This window comes from Marmota flaviventris, chromosome 6, assembly GCF_047511675.1.
Source record: "Marmota flaviventris isolate mMarFla1 chromosome 6, mMarFla1.hap1, whole genome shotgun sequence".
Taxonomy (NCBI): Eukaryota; Metazoa; Chordata; class Mammalia; order Rodentia; family Sciuridae; genus Marmota; species Marmota flaviventris.
In genome coordinates, this window is record NC_092503.1 from 71,423,001 (window position 1) to 71,449,713 (window position 26,713).

Here is a 26,713-nt window from a genome sequence, read left to right on the forward strand (position 1 = left end):
AAAACATAAATAAAATAAAATACTTTTGTTAGTATTTTAAATATTGAGACATTTTATCACTTTTTTCCAGAACTAGATATACTTAGGTTACCTGTATGGTTTTAGAAATCATAGAGCTTAGCTCATAAATTCCTTCTGCCAATAGTCATCACTGAATGTTGATAGTAGGCATTCAGATCACACCTTGACCTGGAACAAGCACAGCACTCTCTTGATGTTGCTGATAATATAATGTAACACTGAAGTCATACCACTTTTTCCCAGGAGACTAATGCTTTTACTCTAAGTAGTTAAGGAAGCTTTTATTTATTTTTCAGGAGGAGAGAACTGGTAAAATTTGTGATTATTAATTGTCTGCATTTTGTTATCACCAGACTGCATGATATCAACATAAGTGTAAAGTTAATTGTGAGTCATCTTTGTTTAAAATCTACCCATATCTTTGAGTGTTCCCTTTCCAGCAAGGCTTCTTGTCTCAGCACTATTGACATTGATAATTCTTCTTTGGGGGGCCTCTGCCCACTAGATGCCAGTATCAACCTCCCCCAGAAGTAACAACCAAAAATGTGTCTTTATATTACCAAATGTCTCCTGGGTGACAGAAATCACCCTGACGTAGAACTGCTCTACATTCTTATTTTGGTTTAGCAGTTCACTCTTTACCGCGTGAGCTGAGCATTCAGTTACTTCTGAGATTGAATTAAAGGATATAAAGTGATGCTTTGCCTTCTGCCTTTGTGTGGTGTTGGGGTTTGAAAGCAGGGCCTGGAGCTTGTGGATTATGCTGAGCCGGTGCTTTACCACTGAGCTCGTAGCTCACAGGTAGACACCCATCCTTCTATTCTGTCATTTTACATAGGAATCCCAACTTGGGTGAAGTTTTCTAAAATGCAGGCAAGAGTATTTAAGGGAGACATTTTCCCTACCAGAAGACCTGGAGTTCTGTTTTTGTTAAAAAAAAAAAAAAAAAAAAAAAAAAACTTTCTTAGAATTCTGACCTTAGCAGGTGGAATCCTTCAAGGCTGACTTGTAGAGCCTTTCCCAGAGCTATTCAAGAGGAAATAGCTGGACTGTCTAACCCTTGGGATGTTGACATTAGCAGCAAGGGAACTTCTCATTAGGGACCAGCCCAGAGAGCCCAGGCCCCAAGCTCAGCACCTTTGTGTGCAACCCTAGAAAGAGGGAAAGGAGGTGGCAGTGACAGTGCTTTCTTGGGCACAAAGCCGACATCCTCCCCATCGCAGGGTGGCTGTGGTCTCAGAAGCTGGAACTCTCGTTAAGAAGGAATGTAGAGTTTTCCACAGCTAGGGCAGGCATAAATTTCCTCTGTTTGTTTTGTGAGGACTAGTGTCGACTGCTGTAATGAGATCAGAGGAGGCCCAAGGGACCCGGCCTTCAGGTCAGACGCTGCTGGCCAGCCGTTTTCTGTGGCTTGTCTCTTGGCTGCTGTTGGAGATTTCAGCCACTCCCTACAGACCCTGGCTGTGACATGGTGAGGTGGTTTTATCTTTGTTTCATTTCATGCCGCCTTTGCCTCACTTACCCTATGAAATCAGCATGCAGCCATTCAATTATATTTCATGAAAAAATGAACATAAGGCAGATTCCTTTCCACAGAACTGAGGGCAGACTTTGTCCTGTGAGAAAGTGCAGCCTTGGGCAGGAAGACAGCCTTCTTCCTGGAGCAGCAGCCTGGGTGGTTGCTATCATACTTTCTGAGGGTGCATTTCTTAAGGCCTAGACCACTATCAAGTCCTTTTTTATAACCAGATGTCACTCTGCACTGAGGAAGAGTTAGAGATGAGTCAACAATATAGCTTATGCTACAAAAAAAAAAAAAGATATTTTCAGGTCTCTATGAGCTAAAAGAAGGAAAGGGAATACCCAGGAATCAGAAGACATAGGTGTCACTGGCCTGACAGTGTTTTAGATCTGCTGTTGGCTCTAGAGGATATCCCACTCCACAGTGGGTCTGGAACTGGAGCTGGAAATACAGGGCCAAGCATTTGAATGCTGTGATATCTGTAGTAATGCCACCTGTGTGGTGGGAGAACTTTAGCTATTTTGACATAGAAACTGGTTTGAGAGCACTGAGAGCCCTGGGCCCTGGTAGAAGCAAACACCAGATCCCTGTGCAGATGCTTAACAACCTACCACAACTCAGAAAGAACAAGCCTTACTCAGAGGAAGCTGGCAATGAAAAGCACAGAATCTGACTCTGGAGAAAGCAGAGGTCAACAGTGGATCCCCTGGATTGCTCCCACCACAGCTCATCCTGCTGGCTAGAGCTTTGTTATGGGGATTAATGAGGAACGAGGAATAAACCCACTTTACCAAGCAGATGATCTTCAGCTGTAAACTATGTCACCCGTGAAGGTGATCTCCTCTCAATATAGCCCATCCTCGAGGTCTTCTTGAGAATAAATTCATAACTGGAAGCCTTTTACTGAAAAGAGACCTGACTCCCCTCAGCTTATTGCTCCCTTTAGAGTGGGCCATTCTGAAGTAACCCGCTAAACTGTCTATTTCAGCTTCCCACCAAATCACGGGAAATGGGTTTGCCTGAATTTGCAGCAAACCTCCCGAGGAAGAGGGAAGCTGAAATTGCATAAGCATAAAACCAAAGAAACCTAGGTAGATCAGGCACATGGTTGGGAAACCTTTGTCCTAAATGAATAAAATTAAACCTTGTCACTCCAAAGTGGTCAAATGGATCAGGAGCTGCCTAGAGCTCTGGACTGCCCCCAAGGACACTCCTCATGGTGACATACATTATTGTCAGACATGAGATCAAGGTGTTCAGATTAAAACATGATCCTTCCTGTACTATCAGGTTGATGGAATCTCTCATGTTTAACGTTTTTTCTTCTGAGGCACAAAGAGAGTGATGCTCACAATTGTGTGCAGATAGTACTCCAAACTAAAGTGGTGCCATTCTTTTCAGGACAAAAATCTTTAATATTTTATTATTATTTTTTTCATTTAGCCTCAAAAATATTTTGTGTAAAAGTGGTTAAGAAATAGATATTGACATTAAAGTGTTAGAAGAGGATAGAATGAATGGAAGGAAGTAAAGCTCGACAGATGCCAGATTACAGGAAGATCTTCCTAAACCTTAAAATTAAACATGGCATATATTTAGTGTCTTCTGTATATAAGTCAGCAGAATAGGTGCTGGGTATTTGGGTAGTAAGTCAAAAAGACAAGTTTTCTTGAAATGCTTATAACTCAGCATGATGATTGAGAGGTGAGCACCTACCTGCAATTTAATGCCAAATGAGGATGTTGAATGTGGGTGGGGAGCGGCAGGTTCTTCTCTTTATGTTATACCACCTGGTCTTCAAAACAATTTTGGGAAATGTAAAGAATTTTTCTCAACTTTAGGGAGGAAGCAACACAGACTCAGAGAGAGCCAGCAACTTGCCACAATCACATGCCAAGGAGAGTTGATGTTCAGACTGACTGACTTGGCTCCCAGGCCTTGCTTTATATGCTTTCTTGGCTAGAAACTGCCACTGCATAACCTTCTAGGGGCCTGGGAGTGGGTTGTGAGATTTAAAGTTGTGAAGAATCCTCTGACTGACTCTCCAGGTCATTGACAGTAGAAGGTGCAAATTGGTCCACCACATCCAACCCCTGCAGGAGTTCCAAAGTATTAATGTAAGTTTCCAACATTAAAAAACCAAGTGTTTTATATACTGTTCAAATTTTCTGGCTTTCTTGAATATAGCAGCAGCTCTGGGCTATATTCAAGCCTCATTCTTGTTTTGCTGGGGATGGCACTGAATGGCAGACTCAATCTCTTCCCATCATCTCAGGCCTGGCTGTTCATCATTGTAATTCTTCAGTTAGCATCTGACTTTGGGATTCCTCGTTAGATAGTCACCCAGGTAAAGGAAGCAGCTGGATCAGGTAACCTCTTTTGGGGGTTCTTCAGTCCTATGCCTTTGACTTGAGATAGTCTTTAATTACTGGGAGACGGAATTGGCCTCTTATAGTGATGGCCCTGAAGCTAAACTTTAGTTATCCATATGATCTAACTATGGAAAAGCCCTAGCATGTGCACCAGAAGTGGTTTTGTGAAAGCACCTGGCACTCTTGGCCCTTTACTGCCTTTAATTCATCCTTTTCTGGCTCTCAGACCAGTTTATTTGTGTTCAAAGAAAAAAAAAAAAAAACCCTCTCATTTCCTCTTTTTTTAATCACAATTTTCCTATTGAACCATAACATATATATTAGTTAAAATTCAGAAAACTAATTTTCATATCACCTACCCTACCCTTGGGGAAGAAGGACTTTGATGAGTTGATGGGAAGATGCTCTCATCCTTCTGGCTTAGGACTGTGTGTTTTCTGTGTTGCGCTGTGCCGTGAAGGTAGAGCACAGGGGAGAAAGGCAGATGGCAGACATTGTCCAGCTTCTTGGGGCAGAACCATGTTGTGTTGCTTGCTGCCTCAGGGGTGGTGAGGACACTGAGGTCCTGCAAGACCACAGCTTGTAACTTGGAGGATAGAAAAGGACTTGCAAGAAACTCCTCAGGCTACTCTATCCTGGTCTTCTGCCTCTTCTTTGGGAAAAAAAAAGGAATCAGACAGTGACTTGGGACATGTGTGTTTGGGGTAGGAACTTGGGTCTGTTTGTTCCTTTGCCTTTGGGTCATTAATCCTAGCACCATGCCCCTTATTGTGGAAGGAAGAGATTGAACTTTCTATTAAAAAAAAAAAATGGCCTACATTTATTTAGTCTTGGACAAGGATTCCAGTTGAAAGTTATCAGGAATTGACTTCTGAGTCAAGTGAATTATTCTAGACCTAAACCTAGGATGGAGAAAATTGGGGATTTTTCCCCCCTTACCTGTTCATATGATTCCCCAAGCTCCTAAATCCTAGATTTTTGAGCATTTCCTCTATACACTTCTTTGCCCTTTCTCTCCAAAGCTATTTGTTACTTCACTGCAAACCCTTGGATCTGGCATGAGTCCTCATGCTCCAGCCCTTTACTTAAGCTGCTGGCAGGAAGAGGAGGGACAGGAGTCCATTCCACAGACTGGTCTCGGGATATATTATGTCTTTTTAAAAGCCAGAGACCTTGACGTTGTGAAGAGTGACTTGCTGGGTATATCTCTTTGGAGTGCCTGGGCTACACAGCTTTGAGATATATTAAAAAAAAAAAAAAAAAAAAAGTATAGAATTAGCCTCTCAGGAGGGAGTGGGGAGGTGGAATGGAGAGAAAAGCCCACGTCATCATATTCCATTCTCTGTTGGCAATAAGTATCAGCTGCATTTGCAAGGGCAAGGCATGGCACACAAAGAAAACAGTCCTTGATGCTTTTAAGCATCTCTTAGAGTCGGGAGGCTAGAATAAAGTTGGTGTATGTGATTCTCATCATACCTCTAAACCACCTGAGCAGTGATCCAGGTAAAACAGACTCTGTGGTAGGTGGAGGTTGATAGTAAATAAGTAGTGGTGAAACAGGTAGGCCCAGTCTTCTCTTTTCTCCAACTCCCACTTGCTAACGCCCAAGCCACGAGAGCATAGAACTCTAGAGACACCGAAAGATGTGGAATTGTCACCAGGAGACTGAAGCTCTGGGTCTCTGTCGTAGCGAGGACCTGGCTGGTGAGGGGCACTTGGCCATATCACCAAAACTGTCTGTAGGTGTCTTTGTTTGTTTACCAATCTTTACTTTCCTCCTCTTGGTGAACCCTCCCATTCACCTCTTTTCTCTTTTTGTCGTCTTCTTTTGGTGCTGGAATTGAACCCAGCTCCTCATGCATACTTGCCATGCACTCTACCCACTGAACAACACCCTAAGCCCCTCTTCTCTTCTTATGCTCTCTCTTGACCTGCCTGCTTATCCATTCTTCTTCTATTTCTCTCAAAGGATGAATTACATTCCATTAACCTTTTAGAAACCTATGGTTGCCACAGGCTTCATTGCTCATTGAGCCAACACAATTAGAATCAACTGAGTAGAAGTCACATGTTGGCTTATAGGATTGGCTTTCTCAAGGCACCCTTTAAATGAAAGTGTGTTTCCTTTTTGTTCTGTACCCAAACTTCAACTTCTTAAAAGATTAAAAAGAAACATTGAAAAATAGAATAAAAACAAAACACCCTTATCTACCACGGCAACTCAGGGATCTTTTCCCTTGATGCTTTGTATTTAAGATGTAGACTGATTTATTAAGCTGTTGATTTCTCTGTGCTTCTTCATAAACTAAATTGGCTACAAGACAACCAGGTTCTCTCTGTTTCAAAAGAGATGGAAAGTACTTGATAGAAGGAGGCCAATCTTTCTGGTTGCTGTCCAGAAGCAAACTGACCCATTTTCTAAAACTGTCATCTGTTCTCTGAGGTGTTTTCTTTAATGGTGGTCTTTGTGGGGAATGTATGTTTTATTGGTGGCAGGGAAGGTTGGGTTTATCTTTCATTTGTGGTCTTTGTACTTGCTCCAATTCCATAGTACCTTGAAGTGAAGTCACTTCTAACCCAGGGTCTTCTGTTTATTACAGCAGGACCAGGAAGAACTTTTTAACCCCTCTGTGTCAGGTTAGGAAAACTACCACTCAGATTGACATCATACTAAATGAGAATATTAATTTTTTTCCTGTAATTGTAGATGGATACAGTGACTTTATTTTATTTATTTATTTTTATGTGATGCTAAGGATCGAACCCAGTGCCTCAGGCATTCGAGGTGAGTGCTCTACCACTGAGCCACAACCCCAGCCCATATTTAAGAGTATATTGTATGGTTTTGAATATTATACATCTGTTTGATATTCTTAATAATATTTTTAAAACATTTACAATCCAAGCATTAAATAATTTTTCTTTTTTTTTGTAATAAAAACCCCAAAGATAATCAATGATTATCTTTGCAATGATTATCATTGTTTTTAAGATTCAGAGTTTAAAGTCTATATCATCTTAGGTTCTGTGAGTGAGAGTTAAGAAAAAAATTTTTTTAAATCTATTCATAATATTTATTAAGAATATTCTAGGTGACTGATATTTTCCTCAAAGAAATTTTAGTCTGGTTTATAGACATATGCGAAAATGACAAGAGCATTTAGGTAAGGGACAGGGAGAGATCCATAATTAGTTTAGTGCAAATTGTGTTCTCAGGGAATGGGGACCCGTAGCACAGTTGGACCTGGGTGGGCCCCTGAGGGCAGCTGTGCTCAAGAATCCTCATTTGCTTGTTATTAGCTTCTTGTGCCCATTTCCTATGTTAATACCAATGTGAATATTCAAGCAGAATTGTGACACTGGGTATCTGCAAGGCATTGGGACAGTTTTCCAGTTAAGTACCAGGCTGTAATGTTTAAATGGACTAATGCATATATTAATAAGAAGAAAACAGCATGTGTAGAGTTCTGATTTAAAACTCAGAAATCCATTGGCATCTGCTTCTGGAAATTCAAAGACTAAAAGTTATGTACTGATTTTTTTTTAGTCCCTCTTAAATGAATTAGAATTAGATACCAAATTTTCTTGACTCTGTAGCCATGATTTTCCAGATCTCTTGTACTCATGAGATATTTGGATGTTTGACGAATCAGAGGCAGAATTCCAGAATTCTCCTTGTCATACATCATTGTGAAAATGTGTTATTGCTGTAACTGAATGTGGCATTTTCTTTGGAATCTCTGTCTACAGTAGTTTGAAATTATTTCTCCCTATTTTTTGCTTTTTTAAAAAATTAACAATATTGTGTTCACAGAAGTAATGTATATGAAATTGAATTTTATCTTTTGAAAATATAATGGGAGAATTGCTTTCTTGCCAGTATAAGATGTAAATATGGGGAATATCAACATTCAGACTCTCCATGTCCTGTATTCAACAAACATGTCACTCTCTTATAATAGACAAAGGCTGATTACTGAGAGCTAAAGGTGGTTGTGGTGAGCTAGAGGGATTATGAGTGCTTTTTTCTTTTCCTATTCTATCTTGTTAAGATTATAATAATGCATTTAAAGACTTTAAAGCACTGGGGTTCCAATTAAACTTCCTATTCTATTTTTCATGGGAAGGTTCAGACATATAAATCTTTCCTAGAAGCAACCTGAAAAAATACTGCATAAATCAGGTAACTGTAAGGAAGCTGACAGTGTTTTGTTTTCCTCTCAGGTCTGCCCATAAGCACCTTTCAAAGGAAAAGTCTACAAATCTATTTAAGTGGTTGGAGACATTTTCTTTCTTTCTTTTTTCTTTAATATTTGATTGATTGAGTACTCCAAAAACCATACCATAAACTATTTTACTCTAAAATGTAATTCAAATACTTTAAACCTGTGTTAAGAACAAATACCATCAATGAAAACACAGACTCTATTCCATTTTGAGGAGAGCTGGGTTGTTTGGTTCATTTGGCCCAAGAAAAACTCACCTCCTGGATTCCCTGTTGGAACACCGCCTCCCAAGGAGCTCTGTGTAGTTCTACGTATTAATCCTGGGCAGTAACATAGTCAGGCTCCAGCATGTGCCTTCCTATCCTCTGTGCCTGCTGGGCAGCAGGAGATTGCACCGAGATCTGGACCAGCGCTGCTGCTCACACACTTGTCTCTTGCCCTTTTGAGCAGTTCAGAGTCCAAGCAGAAACACCTAAGTCATTGGCCTCTCTGTATTATTGATCACTAAATCCTTAGTACCCAGACCTTATTAAAAAAAATTGTTATTGAATCAGTGAATGTTCTTGTCCCTGTGATCTGCAGTCTTAATATGCACACAATATTAGCTAGCCACTAGCATGCTCAGAACCTAGCAATCTACCTCAAGACTCTAGATTTGATATTTAGATCTGCACTGTCTAAATGGTAGCCACCAAACACATTGGCTATTTAAATGTAATTAAAATTACATACAATTTAAAAATTAGCTATTTCTACTTTATGGCTTTGACTTCCTTAAAATAGGTGAGCAGTACCACTTCGTGCCAGACTCAATGCCTTCCCCTGCAGCCCAGTAGTGCCACTGTGGGCTCAATAGCCACACACACGGCCACCATACTGGACAACACAGACATGGATGGGGCCATCCTAGCTTTGAGCCTTCCTCAGCACTGACTGATGAACTACTTGTGTGTGTTCACAGTGCAGCTGTCAGCTTCAGAAAGTGAGGGCTCCAGGAACAAAAAGGATCTTCAAGAGCTGCCTCGCATTGTGACATGTCTGATCCCTTGCTACCATCCCTGCAGCATGAACAAGGTAAGAGGTACTTTGCTTTTTCTTTTTTGTTATCTGTTTTGAGTTTTTTTTTTAATTCAGTACTGAGAATCAAATCCAGAGCCTTGCACATACTAGACAAATGTTCTACCACTGAGCTACATCCTCAACCCAATAAAAGGTACTTTGAATCAGCATTTCTATTTTCCCATGGTATCATGATTCTCCTGGGCACATGTGTCTTTCCATCGTATGAGGAGGTTGGAGTATTATATGATTGTTCCCCGTGAAGTGTTTCTGATGGAGTCACATGAGGTGATCACTCCCTAGTTGTATAGGCCCCTGAAGGTATCACTTGTTTCTTCCACAGGCTTCTGAGTGGCTAAAAGATTGATTGTTGGTATAACTGCCTTAGCATGAATATTAGGAGATTGAGTCTCTGGGCCAGACTTTCTGAGATTAAATATCTGCTCTGCCAGATGTTAGCTTTAAGGATGTTAGCTTTCTAGTTTCGGGCTTTGACTTCAAAGCTAAGCCACCTTGGCAAGTGGATTAACTTCTTAATGCCTCTGTTTCTCCATTTGTAAAATGCTAATAATAGTGGAACCTATCTCAAAGGGTTGTTGAAAAGGTAAAATGAGTTAATGTATATACCAGACCTTCATACAGTTCCTGTCTACATTACAAACATTTGATAAATATCTGCTGCTGTTATTTTTTATATATGACAGCAGAATGCATTACAATCCTTATTACACATATAGAGCACAATTTTTCATATCTCTGGTTGTATACAAAGTATATTCACACCAATTCGTGTCTTCATACATGTTTGGATAATAATGGTCATCACATTCCACCATCATTAATTACCCCATGCCCCCTCCCTTCCCCTCCAACCCCTCTGCCCTATCTAGACTTCGTCTATTCCTCCCATGCTCCCTCTCCCTATCCCACTATGAATCAGCCTCCTTATATCAAAGAAAACATTCAGCATTTAGTTTTGGGGGATTGGCTAACTTCACTTAGCATTATCTTCTCTAACTCCATCCATTTACCTGCAAATGCCATGATTTTATTCTCTTTTATTGCTGAATAATATTCCATTGTGTATGTATGCCACATTTCTTTTATCCATTCATCTATTGAAGGGCATCTAGGTTGGTTCCACAGTTTAGATATTGTGAATTTTGCTACTATAAACATTGATGTGGCTATGTCCCTGTAGTATGCTGTTTTTAAGTCCTTTGGGTATAGACCAAGGAGAGAGATAGCTGGGTCAAATGGTGGATCCATTCCCAATTTTCCAAGAAATCTCCCTACAGCTTTCCACATTGGCTGTGCCAATTTGCAGTCCCATCAGCAGTGTATGAGTGTGCCTTTTTCCCCACATCCTCGCCAACACTTATTGTTGTTTGTCTTCATAATAGCTGCCATTCTGACTGGAGTGAGATGAAATCTTAGAGTGGTTTTGATTTGCATTTCTCTAATTGCTAGCGATGATGAGCATTTTGTCATGTATTTGTTGATTGATTATACATCGTCTTCTGAGAAGTGTCCATTCAGGTCCTTTGCCCATTTACTGATTGGGTTATTTGTTTTTTTGGTGTTTAGCTTTTTGAGTTCTTTATATACCCTAGTGATTAGTGGTCTAGCTGATGTGTGAGGGGCAAAGATTTGCTCCCAAGATGTAGGCTCTCTGTTCACCTTACAGATTGTTTCTTTTCCTGGGACAGCATTGTTTCTTAGAAGTAGTTATAAGAGAGTCTAAGGTGCATCTGCAGCATTTCCTTTTGTTCCCTGATTGATTTGACAAACAGTACTTAATTACCAAATGGGCACTTTGGGGATTGATAAATGGGACTTGGTCAAGGTGACCACAGTTTTACCAGGTAACAGACTACCTTGGATCAGTGTGGCTTTATGTTCTGATGAAGTATGTACCAGAAGCTCCATAAACACAGAAAGGAACTTCCCACTCTGGGACTTGGGAAGGGCAATAGAGAAGAGGGGACATTTTGAATTGGATCTAGATGGTAAGTTCCTGATAGAGAATGCAGGACAGTGTATTCTAGATAAAGGAATTAGCCTGTGCTAGGCACTGAAGCATGTGAGGGCTGGGGATTTGGCTAAGTGGTAGAGCACGTGTCTAGCATGCATGAAGCCCTGGGTTCTATCCCCAGTACTTAAAAAACAACAACAACAAAAAAGCAGCAACAGCTCATGAGAAAGTCTGGCAAGTTTAGAGAGCAAAAAGAGGTTGGTATGGCTGGAAAAGAGTTTCCCAACAGCTCCAAATATTTTGACCAGATAATCCTTTGTAGTGAGTTAACTGTCTTCTGCATTGTAGAGATTTTGGTAACCTCTTTTCCCTCATTCTATAATCTTTTGGAAGAATGGGGGGAATACTGGGGATTGAACTCAGGGGCAGTCAACCACTGAGCCACATCCCCAGCCCTATTTTGTATTTTATTTAGAGACAGAGTCTTACTGAGGAGCTTAGCACCTTGACCTTGCTGAGGCTATCTTTGAACTCACTATCCTCCTGCTTCAGCCTCCCGAGCCACTGGGATTACAGGTGTGTACCACTGCACCTGGCCTCTAATCTTGACAACCAAAAATGTTCCCAGATATTGTTCAATGTTCCTTGGGGGAGACAAAATCACCCCCTAGTTGAGAAGTACTTAGAGGAAGATGGTCAAGGTGAACCCAGAGAAGAAGGATGGACCAGATGAAGACTTTAAAAACCAGAAGAGACATTTCCAGAGATGTGTTTTTGCATTGTCAGTGGGAGGTCAATGAGTTGTGTTGGTGTTGGATAGCATTTTTAGGTGATTTGGTCTTGAAAAGTATTATGGAGTCCCTAGACTTGAGAAAGCCCATTTGACTTATTGAGATCCTTTTACTTCAGGACAGATAGATTTTTCCCATCATGAGAAAAATCCTCCAGTGGGAAGGGCCCCAGGCCTTTTCAGTGCTTGCAGGATGCTGGAGAAGGCCATGCCAACCTCCTGTTTCCTAGGCTGAAGCTTTATGGGAGGCTGTGGCATCTTTATTCTGCTTGAGAAGACCAGAAAAAAAAAAAAAAAGCAATGCATTTGAGAGGTTTTCATTTGGCTGGCGAGCCAAACCAAAGAGAAGAAAACCTTGTGCTGAGTGGCCCTCCAACCCCTCCTTACCTGGCTTAACTATTCACTTTTGGGTAGGTAAGAAGTCAGTTCTGGGAATGCTGGAAGGTAGGCAGGTGTTCTCCACTGTCATCATTGCAGATGGGGTATGAGCTCTTGATGCAAACCTTGGCTTCTTAGAGTTTGATGCATGAAAAAGCTAAGACAATTCTTGGGAAATCTCCCATTAGCACGCACAGGATGCTGCAACAGCCCTGCCCCAAGATTCTCCAGGGCGACTCATGGGCTTGTTCTCAACACACAGCTGGGAACCAGACTCCTCAGAAATTTTGAGTGTCTAAGTAGGTGTGTCTGTGTGCTTGGGATAACTTGTTCTGCCTGAGTGGCTGAGCGAGGGCTTTATTTTATGTTATTTCAGTTGAAAGTAGTGATTAAGCATGATGTGTCACCTCTATAGTTCAGCATTTTTCTTGGCATAAGACAAGGAGTAGGTCACTCTCTGGGGAGGAAATAGCTCTTCTCAGCACAAATTAAATTGGAGAATCATCTCATCCATGAGGCATGTAAGTTAGAAACATTGTTGTGGGTGTGACTGGTGTTCTGAGTAGATTTGTTCCTAGAAAGTTGGAGACATTTGAGCTGCACATACTTCTTTTCATTGGACACACTGTAACACTCTTCTTCCTCCCTAGATTCCAGCTAGCTGGTGGGACATTTCTGTTGGGAAGTGTCAGAAAGGGGGATGGCTGCAGAGTTCTAGATCCTTGTTATTCCTGTGAGCCACCAGGACGATCCTGGTCCCAGTTATGTACTGGCAGGTCTTTGGGGGTTTAATCAGGAATGATCTTCCAAAAAACACATGAATGTCCCTCATGGCAAAAGGTCATTAGCAGTTTGTCTTACTAAAACAAGGGTAACCTGATAGCCAATGCACTTTCCCCACCAGGTGGGACCTTCATTCCTCACATTTTGAATTTCCATCTGTGCCAGGGTATGAGGAATCACCAAAGTGTAGCTATGGCCTTCAGATGGCTAGTGCATCAGTGTGTTAGCACTGGTAGAGAAGAAAAAGGCACAAGGCACAGTCTCATCAGATCTGGCACTGTTTCCTGAGGCCAGTGTACATGGAATTTGGCCTCACACCAATCATCTTTTTAATATTGCAAACAGGCTTTAATTATTGTATAGTCCGAGCTCTATTTGTTAAAGAGACTGTGGGGCACATATTTTCCCAAGCTTTCATTCTCCCTACCCTTATGCAGACTTGAAGACCATTTTTTCCAACTTTTCTTTGCTCTTCAGATCTTTTTGCAAGAGTTGACCTTCTTATATTTATGTTGATCAAAAACTCATGATGGGGATTTAACTTTTAACTTTTGTGGGAAATGTTCATTCATCCTCTCTGGATCATTCTCTTGTTTTATGCATAAGTAAATATTATATATAGCATATTAAACATTTCTGCCAGTAAGGATTAATGTTTTGGGTTCATCTGGATTCTGTGTTATGCTGTAATGAGAGGATTTTAGAGTGTTACTTAAAACATTCACAGCCAAACTGGGCACAAAGTAGGATTTCACAGAGACTAGCAAGGCTTCTGTGAAATGATGTACATTTACTAGATACTATCACTAGATATTGTATTTTGTTCACAAAACCCACACCAGCTGGGACTCTGCTCTGCTCTTGAAAGACTCTCCTTCCCTGGGAGCAACCCTGAGATTATGATCCTTCACTCTCTTTCTCATAGTTCTTGTTTTCATGAAGGCATGCCACATGCTGTTCTTTGCCTTGAATTTTGGTTTTTCTGTTGTTTCACAAAATCACCCTCTAGCTCCCCCCATAATGAAAAAGAATCGTCTTCTGAAATGTTTCCTCCTTCTTATATTCAAAGAAAGCCAGATCTGACTTTTATTGCTTTGGATAAGTGCCACAGCATCCAGCCTAGTAGAGTAGTGCCTCTTATCTCTCTTGGTGGGTAGATGCCATTGTCGGATTAATTATCTGCCCACCAGAATATTTCTCTGGACGTTTTCTAGTATTCAGCAACCCATCCCACCACACCAGGTCAGAGGCAGTTTCACGTTTACACTCAGATCAATATCTCTACAGTCAACTGAAAAGTAAAACTGAAACCTAGTTCCTGCCTTCATTTACAGTTTTTCTTACTGTGCATCTCCTTACTATGAAGCCGTGAAGTTCAGAATTCATTCCTCCTGGCTCTTCCACCCTGCTCCTCCAACACATTTTTTTTGGGCTGGTGGGGTACCAGGAATTGAACCCTGGGGCATTCAACCACTGAGCCACATCCTTAGCCCTGTCCTCTGACACATATTAATTAAGTGCATGCTAAGTGCCCTGCACTGTGCTTACAATAAATATACCAGTGGACAAAACAAAGGTCTTTTCCATCTGAAGCTTCCATTTGTACAAAAGTTGGAGAGTCATCACATCTAAAGGTTTAATAACTAAACCTAATGTTAAAACTTTTCCCCTTTTAAACTTCTTCCATGAAGAGCAAGTTATCAGAGCTACTGGGTACAGTATGAGGAACTGGCGAATAATAAACATAGGCGATTTCTCTTCTCCCCTTTCTAGGACACCCTTAGTGGTTTCACCAAATGCCCAATCTATATTTAATAAGCCTCCACTGTCATTTCCCTAAAGGCATGGCCAAGTCCTCTTGTGGTAGTCTTTGAAGAGCTGCTGCACAGTTTAAAAACTAGTGACATGAAAGAAAATATCAGTAAACATTTAGTGATCTTGGAATAGAGAAAGGCCTTATTCATTTCTAGTAGCAGAGATGATAAATAAGGAAAAAGTTAAACAATGTAAAAACCTCAAAATTTTCTTCCAGTAAAAGACATTCTTAACTAATCTAAAAGACTAAAAAAGCTGGGGAAGAATATATAACATACATGACAGAAAGTTAACTTAGCTAATTTATTAGAAATTTTTATCAACTAATAAGATAAAAATGATTGCTTTAATAGAAAATGAGCCAAGAGCAGTAAGACCCATGAAGAAATAAACATGATCAAATAAATAACGTAAGAAAATATCCAGCCTCAACAGTATCAAAGAAATGCAAGTTAAAAATGATGGTATTTTACACCTAAATAGTTGTCAAGTATTTGTAAAATTTATTCAGTAGAGGTGGGAATTAGGAATATCAAGCTCTCTCATACACAAAGAACGCGTTTTTCAAGGTGACATAATGTATATCAAAATCTAAAAAATTCATACATCTTTGATCCTTGCCCCCCCAATTTAATTTCTAGAACCTTAACTCAAAGAAAATTGAATGTGTACAAAAATTTAGCTGAGATGCTCATCATAATATTATTAAAATGGTATTTTTGAAGGTAATGACCACAGTGCAGTCACAAAAAAATGAAAATGCCAAGGAGGGATGGAGGAATATTGATGACATGAAAAGTTGTTCTCGATAAATCAAGAAAAAGTCAAGTTACAAAGTAATGTGTGCACTTTAACCATTATTTCATTTTTTCAGAAAGGTGCATATATACACACAAAAAAGATTGTAGAAGCACATTAAACTGTTAAGAGTATTATCTTTTTTTTAAAATGTGTGTTCTGAATTTTCTTTAGCAATGTACATTTCTTATACATAAAATATTTTTAAATAAAAGACATTAACTTATCCTTATGATAGGAATTTGACTGTATTTTTAAACTGCATGATAAAAAGACTGGAAAAATATCTCCCAGAATGTTGACAGTGTTTTTCTCAGAGAATAGACACATGAGCTACATCTCTTCTTTTTTCTCTCCCTCCCCTTTCTCTCTTTCAGTATTTTTCTGTATTTGTGTATTTCATTAATGATAAGAAAACCACAAACATTTTTTAATGAATAATGTTTTTGTTGCTTTGCATTTGAGTTAGAGATGAATGAAGATGTTTTGGACTTGGGAATCATTCTGTTTGATATGTTGTCAGAAAGGAACATTTTTACATACTAATGGTTTAAGGATAATAGTAAGTAGAGAAAGGTTCTAGAAAAAGATTCTCTTTTTATTTAATGATGTACATTTTTTTCAAAGTGGACATTATATCCTCTTACTCAGTATTATATTCTTTCTTCATTTACCGGTTCAAAGATACTGCTAATATGTACAAAGTTGAGCTAGACCAGTGGTTCTCAAACTGAGGTTTGGGGGCCTTTGGGGACACTCGGACCTCTTCAGGTGATCCACCTGCAAGATCAAAGCTCTTTTCATATTGATGCTAAGATATTATTTTCCCTCTTCAGCACAAAGTGCACTGTTTAGGAGGCTACATGGCATGCATGACATCATCCCTGAATTGCTTCCTGGGATGTGTGTTTTCATGTGTCCCCAAATTTCTCAGTTTTAATCTTTAATATTAAATTTTGAATATTTAATATGGTAAATATTGATGGATATAACTCATGTAAACAAAAGCTCTTTAGAATTTTCAATAACTTATAAGCCTGCAAAGGGATGAATGAGGAACAGTGAACTGGACTATGCACACATCTGACCTGTGGCAAGACTTCCTCTAAGATTTAAGAAAACAAGCCAGGCATGGTAGCTGGCTTGCCTGTAATCCAGCAACTCAGGAGGCTGAGTCAGGAGGATCAAAGCCATCCCCAGTAGATTAGGAAGGTACTTACTAACTCAGCCCTCCTGGGTTCAATCCCTAGTACCAAAAAAAAAAAAAAAAAGATTTAAGAAAAAGGACTCTGGGCCCTGAGCACTGAGTGTATCCCTGTTCTCACCCTCTTATCATTAAGGAATATCTGCCTTTAGTTCTTCTTAAAACTTTATTTTTACAAAGTTTGGGAGGCTAAAAAGAACATTGTTAGCATAAGACCAGCGCAGTACCTGTGTGACAGGTAAATCGAGTTCTGTTGAATGTAGGGTGTGTGGAAATGATGATGTTAGCTTCTAGATTATCTTCACATGCATGGCACTGGAAAATTCAGTTGACTTTTAGGAAGTTAGCAGAAATATATTTCCCTTCTGAAAGGTATGAGACTGCAAACTTACAATAACAACTGACCGTGTAAAACAGTAGGTAGTTGATTTGGCATGAAGGAAGGAGAAGACAAATTTAAAGCAATTAACTGAATGTGTTTATGCTCATTTGTTTTTAAAATATGTGCTTGCATATAATGTATATGTGTAAATATATATAAAATACATAAATTTTAGGGAAGTACCTTCTAAGTTATGGAGAATTAGCTCTTCTCATGGTCATTTTGACTAGGAAAGCAACATCAGTGCTTCTATTTCAGCCCAAACACTTCTCTTCCTTTCTGCTTAACTAGAAACATTTCAATCAGTCTCTCATCTCCTATGTGAGCAGTATGAACTGCTCAGAGCAACACATGTTGGGACAGTCAGTAGTTGGTGCCTTCTTCTTTAAAGAAACAGTGTTTGTGGTTCAGGTTATATGTTAAAAACTGGAACCTTTGTGTACAGAGATTTGAGCCTGAGATGAGCAATTGTGCTGGAGAACCCTGAAGTGAGCCCTTACCCCATGACATTGTGTACCTTATACAGTGTCATGTGGACCCAGCAAAAACTTGAGGGAATCATGTGGCTTGAGTTAGCCCCGAACCCTGTCAGAAAAGAGGGAGGAGAATCCCAACACATAGGAAGTAAATTAAGGCTTCAGAGTAGAAAAGTTGGACTTTAGATTTAAGAAGAAAGGATATGTTTTGACATGACTGTAATGTAATTTTCAAGTCTGAGAGAAGTCATGGTGAATCATGATAAGCCCTTTGAAATATGGCCACAGCTACTGACCATTACTTGAAGCAAAAAGTTCTCTGTCCCGCTTTGTTCTTGTTCGCAGTACTTTCACACACACGGTGATGGTTGCTTGTTCATTCTTATTGCTTGAGGACTTAAAGAGGAGCATTTAGGATTTTCTTGATTAAAACAGACTTTGCTCTCCCTTCCTCCAAACTGAGGAATTGCCGTGTGCCAGCCTTCTTGTGGAGCTTTAACGGGATGTGGACTGAACTGGTGGATTCTTATTCTGCATCACGTATTTAACTGAGTCCACACAGCCCTGCAGCAAAAGTAGAAAGGCCCCTTTGGTCACTTGACTGTGCTGCCACCTCTTTCTCTGAGGCTGGTAGCTGCTGGTCCTCGTAACAAAGAGACCAGTGGATTCTGGTCTTCGAGACTCTAAAGGAGTGCTTCTGTCTTTCTTCCCTAAGTCCTCAGCCCTGCCCTTTCCTCTCAATTAGTAGGCTTTAATGGATACAATTAAGTTACACCCTCTTTAGTTAATTGATGATTGGAAACATGATTATTTAGTCACTTAGTTAATCTGTAGCTTGTCCATCTTTAGAATATTAACAATCGACTCAATTTGTCTGACTTTGCAAATATATCATCTCAAACAGTGAGATTGCTGTGTATGAAATACCAGAGAGATTGCTTCCAATTCAGTTTATTGATTTGAGTGCTTACTACTTTTTAGATTGGCTTTTCCCTCTCCTGTTATGTTATACAGAGGCCTTTCATTGTGTGGTTATTTACTGGTATCCTTCCTATTATCTTTTGTCTCCATAAAATAGCCTAACATTTTTGTTTTGTATAAGATGTTTTCAGAGAGGACTGTGTTTTTTTGTCTATATGTGCATTGTTGGCTTTGTTTTTTGTTTTTTTTTTTAACAAACAAAAACCCCTCATACTGTGTGATAAATTAATGAATTATAGTGTTATATAGAAAAGAAATGCCTATTTAGAATGTATGAAACTACAGAATTTGCAGAAATTTTGCAATGTTCAGAAGGCACACATTTCTAGTCTTGTAAAAATGACAATGTTTATATTTAAATGAAAACATTTGGATTTGACTAATCACAGCTTAGATATTCTTCTGGTTTGTTTATTTGCTTTTCTTTCCTTTTTAATGAAATAATATTATAACTTCTTATCACCCTCAGACTTCAATGCAGTAGCATTATCTTGAGAGGCTATTCTGAATTAGATATAAGTACAAGCAATTAACTCAGATAACCAACCGTAGCCAGAGAGTCAAAGTGACATCACATGTCATAGTGATCAAGGAGCACCTGTTAATTAGAACAGTAGGAAAACTACAATGAGTTATGAAAAAAAAAGTATTGAGTGAAATTAGCAGTATGTGCGTCTCATTATTTCTTAAATCCAACTCATAAACAATTTGTTGTGACAGCTCTAGGCTAGGATTATGGCATTTTGGATGAGGTCTGATTGTAGCTAAAAATAGACATGTGTATTAAAGATCAGAAAAGGAATATTAAACAATTGAAATTTTGTGAAAGACGGATGCTGTTTCATTGTAATAATCTCCCCAAAGGCACATTAGTAATGCTGCTAAATACAGACTTTAATAGACTTTAATAATGTGTACTTGAGAGGCCTGATACACAAAGGGATAATGTATAAAACATTCATTATGGAAAATTGCTACCTTTTTTTATTTAATAAGAAATCTGTTGAAACAAAACCACTGACTGCCTATGGCATTGTGTTCCTGGGTATCAGTAGGAGGAAGAATAATTGCCACCTTCTTTTACAATTTTTCACCTATTCTAATCAAGTTACAATCATATTTACTTATTTGTTCCGTGAATGAAAATGGAGATTTAGAAAATGCGCTTGAAAAGGATGAGCCCTCATTCACATTGTGGCTCCTCCTCTCATTACCTGTGCAATCTCCGGCAAGTTGCTTAACTTAAAACTCTGTTTCTTAATTGCAAACTGAGGATGTTTCTACCTATCTGGAAGGGTTGTAGGAGTGGTAAGTTAAATATTAAACACAGCAGAGTCTCCACATAATAGATCCTCAATAGATGTTTCTGGTTATGATTACTTTCTACATCTTTTTTTTTTTTTTTAATTGTTTGTTTCTGTGGATGACTTTTGTAGGGGAACAGGAAGGGGGTCAAGGGGAGGAAAAGGCAATTAAAAAAAGCCTTGGTAAACAGCTTTGTAGCCAAGCCTTGCATTGGATTTCAATGTGATTTTAATGTGCTGCTGCTGAGAGCCATGCTGCTGAAAAAGAGAGAAGAGTAAGAACCAGATGCTCTTAGAAGAACAGTGGGACATTTATCTCTTTTAATGAGATAACATCATTAGAGTGACAAAGTGCAGCGAATCGATACTCAAAATGGACTGGCGCTATCTTCCCAAAGTGCGCGATTGTTATACTCCACAGCCTTAGAATCCGCTGAATCACGAATTCTGTCTTATCTGTTATTAGAGCCACTGGCTTTGATCTCAAGGAATAGATCCACACCTTAGGGATCTCCAGGAGGGCAGGGAAATGGACTAATTGGATAAATGAGAAAAATCCGAGGTGATTTATCAGCTGTCCTGTAATCAAGGAACCTCAGAGAAAGGAGGTCGGGCTTATTTTTTACCTTTGACTTCTTTAAATGGCTGCACGTCCTAACTCCCTTACCCTCCATCCACACTCCTTGCTCTCTGTCTGCTTCTTGGTGTAATGTCAGAAACACTAATTATGTCAGACTGTGACACTGACAGCCCTGACATTCACAACAAAGAGAGAAGAGAGAGAGAGCAAGAGCTATGGGGGAGGGGGAAGGTGAGGGAAAAAAAATGTCAGGCAAAGATTTTTTTTTTTTTTTTCTTATTGCACATAAAATCCATAGCTACAGAATCAGAATCACCAACATTCTGGACATTGCACATCCAAGAAAAATCAAGGAAAAAGCAAGGTGAATTCTGATGGAGACTAAAATTGGACCAAAGAGATTTTTTTTAAATGTTGTTTTATTTTTTTGTGTGCCTTTATTTTATTCATTTATCTTTTATGTGGTGCTGATGATTGAACCCAGTGCCTCACACATGCTAGGTAAGAGCTCTACCACTGAGCCACAAACCCAGCTCCTGGACTGGGGAGATTTTGTACCACTATTTTTCTCTCTCTCTCTTTTTTTTTTTAAGATTTCAGGGCATAACCTATATCAGAATTACCATGGCTATGATTTCTTCCTATCAAGACAGGGAAAAAAAAAAAGGAAGGCATTTGCACCCTGCCCCCCACCCCAGCCTCACCTTCCATTATCTCAGTTTTTCTCTTTGAAATAAAGCAAAGTTAAACACAGATCATAGCAGGAAGCATGTGCTCTCTGAGGTTTCCCACTTTGTTACCAGATTCCCATAGTTTGATCTGAACAATAGCCGCTTCAGGAAAGAAGTCATTGGTGAGGGTGTTTTCTGACCATGACAGAGCTGAATAGGACTGCTCAGTGTCTCCCTCACTGCCTTACCCATGGGCTCCCAGCACCTGCTTATGGCTGCCTGATATAGGAGACACTGAGGTTACCACTCCCAAACAGCTGGGAGAGGACTTCAGATACCTGTGCGGTTTACCTCTCCTCAGGCTTGTTCTCCATGGGGAGTGTTTCTGGTGAGTGGTCTCCAGTCTGGGACTGGAAACCTGCTGTCACGGCTCACATGCGTTTTGAATCCAGATGCTGTGATCTAAATAGAGCTCTGAGCTCAGGCAGAATCCTCCTGGCTTTTCTATAAACACAAGAATCCCACTGCCAGCTTAGCTTTTGAGGGATTTTAAACCATAACTCTGTCTCTTAGCTAGAAAAATCTGTCCTTTTCCCTTTTCTTCATGCCAGAAAAAAAAAAAATTAATGAAAAATGTTTATTTATTCCATGTTAGTTACCCTCTCATAAAGGGAATACTTTTTTTTTTTTTTTGGTCTACATTTGAGGGCAGAAAGTGTTAAATATGTAGTGACCTCTCTTTAGATTCATTTAAAATAATATTAATTGAAAACTTTGGAAAAGGCTATGACCTCATTTTGCAATGTTTGTCCTTAGTGCCCATGTAAAATTTTATATACTTGGACCACTTAGAAGAAAGGCTCCCCTGAATTTGAGGGGGAAAATATTAGCGACTGTGGCTTATTTAAAATTCTTGAAGAAAGTCCACTGGCAGAAAAGAATATATTTATACCCTAGGGAGGATTTGGGGGAATCACCCCAAAATATCTTCCTGTAAACTCAAATTTTCTCTAAAGTTTCTTTTTATTCTCAAAATTTACATGGATATTATTTACATTGTTCTCTGTAACATGTCCACATTTGCTTTCATGTAAAATAAAACATTAACTTGCCAGTTAAATGACTTAATTAAATCCTAAATTAGGTAATGCTATATCAAATAGGCTCTCAAAATTTAGTGGTTTGCATGGCATTTTATTTGGCCACAGCGAACAAAATATCATTTGTCATTGAAAAAGGGATGGAACTTCAGAGCATTATGCTAAGCAAAATAAACCAGACTCAGGAAGTCAAAGGTCATAACTTTTCTTGGAAGTTCAAGAAAAAAGAAAAGACAGAATACCTAGTGACCTGTCTGTAAACTGACTTAAAATAATATTGAGAACTTTGGATAGGATATGACCTCATTTTACAGTATTTTTGTCCTTAGTGCCCAAGTAAAACCTTCATATATTTGGGCCCCTTGGAGAAAGACTCCTCTGAGTTTGAAAAAAAAAAAATCAATGATTATGGCTTATTTAAAAGTCTTGAAGAAACTCTACAGGCAGAAGAGAATAACTTTGTACCCTAGGGAGGACTTTGGAGTATCACCTTCCTGTGAAAGAGAAAGAGAGCCATGAAGGAGCCCTCACTTCTTAATCACCATAGTAAGGCAATATCTTTTCTCTATTCCTTTGGTGAGAACTGGTCACATGGTTCCACTTGAGTACAGGGGAGCCTGGGAAATGTAGTGCAGTCCCCAAGTGAATAGTGACTGTGCCAAATGACTGCAGACACACACATGTGCATACAGGCTGCTCCATCTTTCCAGGAAAACATGTCTGGTGTCCCTTCTACTTCCTATGTTCCTGAGCACACCTTAAGAGGACACTCAGAGTGTAGAAAGGTACCCAAGTTTGAGAATCCTGTTCTAGGTTGGGGAGGAAATCTTTTCAATCCATACTCCAATTGTTTAAATTTAAATGAGTGCCTATGGATGCTTACTATTTTGTTTTCTTAAAGATTCTAATACATTCTTAAGGCAATTTTATTTATGCTACTGATGTGTACTTTTTCTCCTTATGACACTAGTAAAATCCAAATTAATGAGAGTTTGTTTGCCACCCAAAGTTTAGCTTGTGGTTAGAATGATTTCCTACAGTACAGTAACTTTTTTTTTTTTGCTACATGTGCTATTACTGGAAAATGATATATATATCCAATAGGGAAAGAAGGGATATTGTGAGTGCAGAGGACAATTATGTAACCTCCTGTGCTTGTCTCAAGTGGCTAGACTTTAGTATTTAATTATAAAAGTCTTGTCTCTGCTCTCAGGTTAGTCATTATTTCGAAAGTTGAACGTGGGTTTTATAAGTGACTAAGTAATTGCTTTGTATGTTCCTTTTCAATTACAGTAAGAAACCATGAGTTCTCTACATTTAGAACTGCTAAATATTATTTAGATTTGCCCGTTGAATAGGTTTGTTCTTGAAAAGGAAACTCGGGGAAAATTTTCCACTGCACATTTTTGGCTTCTCAAGTAATTTGTAAGAAATTTCACATGAAAAAGAGAGTGATAGCAATTTACAAAGGATAAGTAGGTGCAGTCTGAAAACTTGGTAGGTAGTGTGAAAACACACTAATACCGAACCATAATATTTAAGATCTTAGTCATACAGTTTCATGTCAAGAAACCATTATCTTACTGTTTTATTTTTCTGTTACTTTAAAACACTGTTAAAAAAAAAAAACAAAACAAAACATTGTTTTAATCTAATGACTTAAAATCCATCAGTAGTACTGTAGATTTCCTTGTGTTCAAAAACCTGACAGTGAAGGGTCTAAGATGAAGTTTGTCCTTTATAGATATTTGATAAATAATCATAATTTAAGTGTTACACTTTAACTGAATACCTAATGTTGACCACTGTGTTGCTTCCTTTACAATAGGGCTATCATTGCTAATATTCATAGCCAATTTGCCAAGGAGATGGTACCACTCCTGCTTTTCAGTTAGGGGTCTCAGAGATCCCTAAGTAATGAGTCTAATATTACATGTCTGGATAAAGCAGATCCATTATTTGAATTGGGGTCTTTTATTAACTCCAGAACCCGTGCACATTTCCATCCTGTCATGTTGCCTCCTAAGGAGAATATTTGTTGAATTGAATTTGAAATATATTGAATGAATTTGCTATGCTAAAAGCAAATGAGATATCCCAGGATGTTTCAGCTCTTGAAAGAACAAGCCATTTGCAAATGAACAAATTGATGTAGTAGCTGGAAATTAGTTCCATCTAATCGTTAAGGCAGGTCTCTAGGACTTTTATTTGCTGACACTTGAGTAGACTACCACTTCCTAAATAAATTTGCAGTCATTGATTCAAAATACTCCTTAAGCATCCATTATGTCACTGAATTAGAGTTCTGTAGAATTCTAGTTCGAGTTGCTTAAAATAAGTTTCTAATTCATGTTCTCACACTTGACCCCATCTGAATGAATGTGCCTAGGTCAAGCAAGTTTTACTGATTTGCTGAGGCAAATACAGGAAAAGGCAGCTTTGAGCCACCGGTGGCCCCTGGACTGAGGGAAAGATGGAGTTTTTCCAGTGAGGAGCTCAGTTAACTAGAAACCTAAGATAAAAGAAAGGTATATCCCTCTCCAAATATTTCTCCTTTTCTCCCTCCTTAGTAAGATAAGCCTGACTTCTGATGATTGATTGCCTGTCTACATAGTTTCTAGTTCCATCTGAGTTACTTAGCTCATGGTTTCTGCTGAGTGATGGTGGCCAAGTCACATCCTCTGTTTGAAACATGGTGTCTCCATATGTAAAATGAAGTGATGGGATTACATCAGAGTTGTTAGCCTGGTGTCTCAGCCTTGGTTGGCTCCAGGGGGTGTCTGTAAAATGCTAGGAACTGAACAGAGTATTTGGCGGGCATATTGCAAGTGTCTGCCTAGAGAATAGTTCATAACTCATATCAGTTCTCTAAGGGGTTTCTGCATATAAAGAAGTCAATAAACCGGATTATCTCTGAAGTCTGTAGGGATCTTGCATTCTAGTTATCCATAAATTTTATTATGCACAAACTGTCATAGGCTCAATAGATTAGGAAATGAATGCATTCCGTCTCCTTTCTGCAGTATGATGTGGAAGGGAAACTTGAAGTGTTTTTACTATAGACAACTTCTCTCTTCCCTAAGATGAGTGTTCTATAATAGTAAATGTTCAATAAATGTTTGTGGATGGCAACAAACTTCTGTTATTAAGAAAAGAGCAGACATAGTAAATTAATTAGAAGCGAGACATAGTTTGGTGATGAATGAATATTTTTTCCAGGCCTGAATATTTCTTGTAGTTATCTACAATGGTAGTTTGAAAAGTTGTTTAAAAATAGTACTTTCTTCCTGGGAATCTTAGACACTGGAATGTTATTGCCTAAAAAATTTCTTCCTCCACAGGAGCGGAGCCTTTGGGGTAAGGTGATGTACCTTGGGTTCTTTTGCTGTCTTATCCACAGTGCTATGAGCATATTGTCCTTCCAGAGACATACCACAGCAGAGTAGCCAACTGAATGAAGAGCCCTGTTGCTCAGTAGATAAACAGAGAGTAAAGCATGCTAGCACCTCCCCATTTTGGTAGGGAAGAGCAAGAATTAAGTAATATCCCCCATGCAGCTGTTCATTTTGAAGCTAATGGAAACACACTCTTTTATTTTTAATTTTCTATACATGACAGTACAGTGTATTTTGACATACTCTACACACACAGAGTATAACCTATTCTAATTAGCATCCCATTCTTGTGTTGTGGAATTACGCTGGTTGTGTATTCATATATGAACATAGGAAAGTTATGTCTGGTTCATTCTATTGTCTTTCCTATTGGAAACCCACTCCTGGAGCATGATTTGAGCATTTGCCATATAGAAACAATATTCTGTTACTCTCCAGAAAATCTCAGTTCAATTAAAACAGAATTTTTTTGGATGCTTAGATATGTTTTATTTTGTTTTTTCCTGGTTCTGAAGATTGGGAGATTGGGAATCTCCCAGGGCATGTTACCACTCATCTACATCCCCAGTCATTTTTGCTTGTATTTTAGAAAAGAGTCTCCCTAAGTCACCTAAGCAGGCCTTGAACTTGTGGTCATCCTGCTTCAGCCTCTTGAATTAGGTTTACAGGCTGGGCCCAGATATGCCTTAAAACAAAGAAACAAACAAACAAAAACAATGATGTTTGCCTACATTTTACTTCTTTCCAAAAATTGTTTTTATTTTTCTGTTGGTATTTCAAAATTTTTGCTTTTGGCTTCTTAATATAAGTGTCTGCCTCTGTGTTTTGCAACCATTTACTCTCTCAATTTCTCTTTAAAATTTAAGCATCTTTAGCTTTAC

General features: G+C 39.0%; 1 protein-coding gene across 1 annotated transcript in view; it reads left to right on the top strand.

Annotated features, from left to right (window-relative positions):
* Bach2 (BTB domain and CNC homolog 2) overlaps positions 1-26,713 on the top strand; it is a 340,193-nt gene that overhangs the window by 71,086 nt on the left and 242,394 nt on the right. Inside the window, exon 2 of the mRNA XM_027928350.2 lies at positions 9,103-9,215. The gene's annotated coding sequence lies outside the window, so the exon portion shown is untranslated. The remainder of the gene's footprint in view (positions 1-9,102; positions 9,216-26,713) is intronic.